We start from the raw sequence: 7,724 nt of genomic DNA, 5'->3' as shown, positions 1-7,724 counted from the left end.
CGAGCACACGCTCCCTATAGTGAAAACCTCTCCAAAAAAAAAGAAAGAAACTGCATTATTATTTTCGCAGAGTTGGTTTATTTACATCAACATTAACTTATTTTTATCAGTAGCCAGGTAGCTTAGTACTTTTTTACCTAAGATTTGTAAGTGCAACATGAAACGTTGTCATTCTGCAAACTCTTTTTTAATAAGCCAAGACATAATTCAAAACTATTTTATGGTCTAAGACAAATTTTGTCAATGAAAAACAGTGAGAATAAAAGGCCGAGGTGATCTGATAGAATTTTCTGGCTTGTCGTTGGCATTTACATTCATTATACACCAGTTACTGTGGTAATTTGGGGAGTCTATCTAATTGATCATTCTCATTTCAAATTTCAAGAAAAGCAGTTTTAGCTTTAATGAATCAAAATTTTAAAATGTGAAAAAACTTACTCAAGACTTAAAGCCAGGAAATAAAGAATTTTGTCCAAACAGTAGGTAGATACTAAAAAACTCAAAAACAAATATGTACAGAGCTAAAATCTAGTAATAACTATAGTTTTTTGAGAAACATTTTGTTCTTTCCAATCTCCTTTTTACCAAAGAAAAGCATAGTAAAACTAACTTATTTGCAAATAAATAAGTTTAGTCTTAATTTGGTCTGTCATTTGCATAAAGTCCAATAAGAATACCAATCAATTTAGTTGGCTTTGCTGGAACCTCTTACAGGGAACTTCATATTAGACTCTTTAAGAAGCCTTCCAAGGCTACTGAGCCAAGACAGGAATCCATCCTCTGATGGTGCCTTTAAGTACCTGTACTTGGAAGTTTTGGGGCCTATCAGGAAGTGACATTCTTTACTTACCTGTCAGGCAGAACTGCTTGTGGTACCAGGTAGTCTTTCCAAGAGCAACTGTTGGCTTCATTGAAATCAACCTTAGTTCTTTAGCTCTCTGGTCATATCATCAGATATGACATACCAGTCAAAGCCCTGGCAGTAACCAGTGTTTCCAATTTCTGATGTAAAGTAACAAGTATTATTGAATCAATTAGATAGACTCCCCAAATCACCAAAATAACTGGTTTATAATGAGTGTAAATGCAATTCCAGGGGATCAGAAAGAGAGAAAAGTTACGATTTCAAAAGGAAAAAAATTAACCAATTGTTGAACCTATCAACAGCTCAAGAAGACAAAAATCCTTAAATCTGGAAGACAAAGCATAGAAGAAAATCAGTAATGTTTTAGTCCAAAGTCAAAAAAATTCTATTTCATCTGTTTAGTCTCATGAAATTAATCTCTCTTTTGTTGAGTTTGCAGTGTTACTGCAATGGTCCAATCTTTCCACTTAAGTCCGGGAAGTTCAGAGATATAATCTCAAAGTTATCAAAAAAATCTATATTTAAGAGTACTTTATTAGGGGCCAGCAGGTGATGTGGTGGCCAAGGTACTGGACTCCCATATGGTTGGTCACAGTTTGAGTGCCAAACCTGGTGCCTTGAGTTCTCACTATCCCTACTAAGATAGGGATATCTATATCACTTTGTCTCTACTCAAATCAAATAGTAACAATGATAAATAAACCTACATAAACAATTCTTTAAAAAGAGTACTTATCAGAGTCTTTTTCACTAATTTCCTTAAAAGAGACAATTTTTGGATTATAGCTTATCACAAAATATTTTAGAAAGAGCATCAGAATAAAGCGTTTTAACTATAGACAACAAAATTTAAAATGGCCCTTGTTCGAGATCTGATTTTACCATAACCCAGAATAGACAAATTTGATCATTTCTGTGATAAGCTACATTAGAACTATTTAGCATTGCAAGTATAACTAATAAAACACTAATATATAAAAGATATTTAAGAATCTCATACAATTTTGGAACACCAATTGACATAAATTTGTATATAGAGAGCTAAACACCATTTCATATTTGACAGTATTTCCCATATAATTTCCGCATATCAGAAAGTCTAATCTGTCTTTCTCAGACATCCAAGGGCCCTGTTAAGAATTTTCAAAAAAATTGGTTTCAGGGTAAAAAAAAAAAAAACTTAAACTGGAGATCTATTTGTGGTTCATAAGTGTGATGATTGGGTGTTCACGCGTGTGCGTGACATGTGCCTCCCTCCTGTTACGATGCCGGCACAGTACCCATCTGACATGAAAAAAAAAAAAAGAACTTAAACTGGAACTGAAATTTGACGTGGGATGTCTGTCAAATATCAAAGCTTTACAACACTTGAAAGCAGGATCAGGGCATTGTGACTGTTTATTATTTACTTAACCAAAGTGACAATTAATTTTCAAACTATAGCCATAAAAAACTGCTCTTTAATAGATTAGAATCAGACATTTTTAGGATTATTTATTTTATTTTATTTATTCATTCATTTATTTTAATTTGACCAGAAAGAGAGACACACACACATACAAAAAGAGAGAAAGTGAGAAAGCAAGCTACCAGGTCCAGGGCTCAAACCATGGTCAGCCATGTGGGAGTGTCCAGCACCTTAACCACCATGCCACTTGCTGGTCCCAGAATCAGACTTTTAAAGTACAATAGTTAGATAACCTGATTAAGACAGCAAAAGTCACACAGAATTCTTTTTCTTTCTTATACTCAAAAAGTCTTTAAAAAAAACTTTACTCATTTTTGTTACCATTATATAAAAGCAAAACAAATTTTAGTCTTTAACAGAATATTGGAGAAGTTTAGTCAATTCTAGTTAATTTTACCTTAAGATTCCACAATTTCTTTTCCCAACATTTTTTTTTTGAGAGGTTTTCACTATAGAGCGCGTGTGCTTGCCAGACAGACAGAGACATAGAGACAGAAAGCAAGAAATCAACCCCCAGGGGGGATGGTCATGCCGCAATCCCTTCTCCTCCATTCTCCTCTCGGGATCTTGGGCACGCACGCACACGCGCCCGGCGTGAGTACTAAGCCACTGGGTCCGGGATGCGAACCGCGGTTGACTATGTGGGAATCCAGCGACACAGCCATTATGCTAACTGCTGGTTCCCTCCCAACTTTTTACTTAGTTTTATCTATATTTTCTTTTTCATTCACTTATTCTAAAACAAATTTCAAACACCCTCTACATTAGACAATCCTCTTGAACAAAAACACACCCTCACATCTATTTTCATTTCCTGTTCACCAAAAATATCTTAATTTTCTCTGTATATTTTGAGTACATAATTATTTCTCTAATTTCAAGCTTTGGTTACCATTATCCTAAAATTTTAACATCCATTTTATAATATCCAGAAATATTTTCTTACAACACAGTTGTTAACAGATCAAATTATATTTCAGACTTATGCAATATAAAACATCGTGTCAAAGTATATACAACACTTAAACTTAGAAATAACTCAAGCAATTCATTGATATAATTTAACATATCATGCCTTTAAAATTTAAACTATGCAGGAAAATGTAAAAATGATGACAAATGATGACAAATCCAGTTACATTTACTCTATTTACATTTACCCAATTTGTTTTTAACCATTATATTTGAGTTACTTATAAAAAAAAAAAACAAGGTTATTTATTTCAGGGGCTTTCCTTGTTTTGTTTTGTTTTGAGAGGTTTTTGCTATAGGGCGTGTGCGCTCGCCAGAGAGAGAGAGACAGAGACAAAAAGTGAGAAATCGTCCTCCAGGGGGGATGGCCACACTGCAATCCCTTCTCTGTTCTCCTCTAGGGATCTTGGGCATGCACGCACATGTACCCAGCATGAGTTTTAAGCCACTGGATCTGGGACTCCACCCACCGTCGACTACGTGGGAGTCCAGCGACATAGCCATTATGCTAACTGCTGATCCCTAAGGTGCTTTCCTGTGAAGTAAAGGAAAACCAAGTTAGTCGTACATTGGCTAGTCTCTTCTTATCGAAAGACTGATTTACCAGACACAGGAGAGTTCTCTGTTTCCCCAGTTTTTCTGTATTCTAACTGTCTATGTGGCATCAAGAATGGTCATTTATAACAGAGGCCATTTGGACGTTGATTCACATACTAACAGTTCTGAGAAATTTTGATTCATATTTAACAATTCTAAATCAGCTTTAAAGATTTTTTTTACCCAAGTCACATGAACTTGAATAGCATTTGAGCATATTTTAACCTACAAGTGCACATTTAAATAAATTTGCTACCACATACAAACATACATGTAAACACAACATACTACAGATATGTGTACACACATATAATACAGAGTCAAAGAAGTATAGCTTTTATTTTAGAATTTTAGTCAAAAGACCGTAACTCACTAGTTTGAAAGAACAGTATGAGTCAAACTGCATCACCACCTGGAACAAGTTAGTTTATCCTCACATATAACTAAAGTCTTCTATTCAATTCTAGAAGGCAGATTATGAAATTTGCACTTTAAAGACAAAGGATATTGACCAAAATGGATACTAAGGGAACATAAATTGTAAAAATTTCTCGTACTATTTTACTAAGTATGCAGATGGTGTAGGAACTACTTAAGACATCCACTCAGATTAGACAGGTGACTAACTTGAAGAGTTCCTTGATTCATTTAGGAAGTTACTTCTCTTAACAAATTGCCATTTGCTGTCAGTTTGTCTGACTGAATCAGATATTTAAGACTTGTTCCTAATGAAAGCATGTAAAGAAAACAAAAAGAAAGTCAATTTCATATGGTGATTAGCATTCGATCAAAGATCAAATGTCCACTAACTGTATAAACATAACACTTGGTATCCCCAAAGCCAAAGTGATCCATGAGTTTAATGTAAAAGAGTACACATAATAATAATAATAATAATAATAATAAAGTCCTAAAGAGCTAATTGCAGTTAGCAAGAGATTCAAGGAAAAAGGGTTTGGTTGACTGAAATGTGGCCATAAAAAATAGGATCCAAGAGAGAAACAGAAGCTTCAGAAATGTATGGCTAGCATATCAGTTTCTAATTAGGCCAACTTATCTATAAGGGCTCTTCAAGAAAATTCTCTTCATATCTATCATCATGAATTTTTAGCCAGGCAAACAACAAACATCTAAATGTACACACACAAATGTGTGCACATACATATACACACACACACTTTTCCATGTTTTGAATATAGAATAGAATTTAAACCAAGTTATAACTGAACTTAGAAAATGAGATTCAGATTCCTTCCAAAGATAGGGGGAAAACAGATTAGAGGCCTCTTGTGAGCAGGAGTTGCTCAGTGACTGACCTAGGCAGCCTGACCTAGACCCAAAACAAAATCTTTTTCCAGGCACCACCATCTTCCAGGAAAAGTATAAGATAATGGCTTTCATAGTCTAAAGCTTCTAGACAAAGAATCTCCTGACCTTCACATCCACTCCAAGATTAGGAATGTAATTGGATCCACCCAGTAAGTGCCCCTTTCCACTAGGAGGGGCAGAAGCCCCACCTCAAACAAGTCCAGACTAAGCCCTTCCTGACCCAAAGAAAAACTCCTTATCACAATTTTTCCTTGGCAATCCACTTTTGAGAAGCTCTCCCTTCTTGGGAGCTCAATCAACTCCCCACTTTGCCATAGCTACTCTTCTGTGTCCATGACTAATTCTTCCTGAGTGTAGGACAAGAACCTATGTCTCACTGCAAGTGTGGGCCTGATCACCCCCTCATTCCTGCATCACTAGGCTTGTGTTCTGACCTCCTTAGGACAAATGACACAAAAATAGAAATCACATCTAGGCGAGAAGAAACAGGCAGAGTACTCATGCCAGAAAAACACTATGGGGACCAGCAAATGGCCCAATGGCTACATAGATGGACTCTCACATGGCCCACTGCGGTTTGAGTCGGCTTCAAAATCCGTAAGAAGAGAATAGAGAAAGGATTCAGCATGGCCCTAGGGGGAGTTATTCTGTACTTCCATAATGTCTCTGTCTCTTTATCTCTCTCTCTCTCTCCAGAGAGCACACACGCCTTAAGGCAAAAACCTCTTAAAATCCTCTCAGTAAAACAAATGAAAATAAAGAAAATGCTTTGATCACTATGAGGGAGAGGGTATTTCATACAAATTCATTTCTCCCACTAATCTTCATTTAGAAAAGAAACTAAACAGTGATCTTTACCATCTATTGAACTGAATTCCACAGAAAGCAGGAGTCTGACTGCTAAGAAGTTCTTCCATTTTTGCCGACTTGTCAGGTCCTGAGTTCTCTTGGCTGTGACTTCTAGAAGAGCAGGGTAGCTTTGGCTTACTCTGCTCACCACACCAAATCTATAGTAGCCACGTGCCCTAAGGCTCACTGAAAAATCACTGACACAGAGGAAAAGAAAGGCATTCAGAGATAAAGGAAAAGGCACACAGATATTTAACTTACACCTTGTACATGGGACTCAAGAAAAAGGGAAGGAATTTTGTAAAGTTGAAGATCAAGCACCTGAGAAAGAAGTTTGCTCAAAAGATGCTTCGAAAGGCAAGGAGGAAGCTTATCTATGAAAAAGCTAAGCACCATCATAAGGAGTATAGATGTACAGAACTGAGATTCACGTGGCCAGGATGGCAAGAAAAGCTGGCAACTTCTATACACCTGCAGAACCCAAATTGGCATTTGTCATCAGGATCAGAGGTATCAATGGAGTGAGCCCAGAGGTTCGGAAGGTGTTGCAGCTTCTTCGTCTTCACCAGATCTTCAATGGCAACTTTGTTAAACTCAACAAGGCCTCAATTAACATACTGAGAATTGTGGAACCATAGCATGGGGGTACCTGAACCTGAAGTCAGTAAATGAACTGATCTACAAACTTGGTTATGGCAAAATCAATAAGAAGCGAGTTGCTTTGACAGATAACTCCTTGATTGCTCGATCTCTTGGTAAATTTGGCATCATCTGCATGGAGGATCTGATTCATGAAATCTACACTGTTGGAAAATGCTCAAAGAAGCAAATAACTTCCTGTGGCCCTTCAAATTATCTTCTCCACAGGATGGAATGAAGAAAAAGACCACCCATTTTGTAGAAGGTGAAGATGCTGGCAACAGGGAAGACCAGATCAACAGACTTATTAGAAGGATGAACTAAGGTATCCACCATGATTGTTTTTGTAATCTGGTCAGTAAATAAACAGTGGCTGTTTTCAGACTGAAAAGAAAAAGAAAGAAAGAAAGGCCAATCTACTAAAATTGTACACTCTGAAGGGCAAAGGAGGTCTGGAGTTATGCCAAAAAAGGACTGGGTGAGGGGGAAGAAAATGCAAAGAACCTAGCCTTTCTAGGCCAGAGGTCACACTTCTAATCTCTTTTCCCTCATTTTAATAAAAGGCAGAGGGGTAGCATCAGTAAAGACTATATGGCTGCTGTTGACTTTACTGGTATAAATGAATCCACATTTCTTTTCAGAGGGTTAGTGAGCAGACCCTCTAACTAAAATTCTAAGCATGTTACTTTTATTTTTCCAACAAAATGATTAGAAAGTTAGTTACCTCATGTAAGCACCCATTTCTTTGTCCGCTGTTCCCTGGATCGTAGAGAACATTGGGGCCAGATAATGTTATGAGTTATCACTTTTCCTTCCTTAGAATGATAGTTCAAAGTTCCCAATTCTACAAAATATACCCTAAGGGTTACAAGATGGAATAGAGCTCTCTTTCAGTTTCCCATAAGGATGTCCTATTCATGGCTTGTTCAAACAAAACATAAAATCAAATGTACAAGCTACCAAATATCCGAACGGTCTCTCAAGGCTTTTTTTTTTTTTTTTTTT

General features: G+C 36.7%; 1 non-coding gene across 1 annotated transcript; it reads left to right on the top strand.

Moving 5' to 3' along the window:
* The first annotated feature begins 2,056 nt into the window (after positions 1-2,056).
* Positions 2,057-2,155, top strand: LOC114004762 (small nucleolar RNA U13). The gene has a single exon (XR_003546830.1). It is a non-coding gene; the product is annotated as a small nucleolar RNA U13 (small nucleolar RNA).
* The last annotated feature ends 5,569 nt before the right edge of the window (positions 2,156-7,724 follow it).

Source organism: Tupaia chinensis, unplaced genomic scaffold (assembly GCF_000334495.1).
Source record: "Tupaia chinensis unplaced genomic scaffold, TupChi_1.0 Scaffold139962_1, whole genome shotgun sequence".
NCBI classification, from domain to species: Eukaryota; Metazoa; Chordata; class Mammalia; order Scandentia; family Tupaiidae; genus Tupaia; species Tupaia belangeri.
This window is presented reverse-complemented; position numbering and strand designations above follow the sequence as displayed.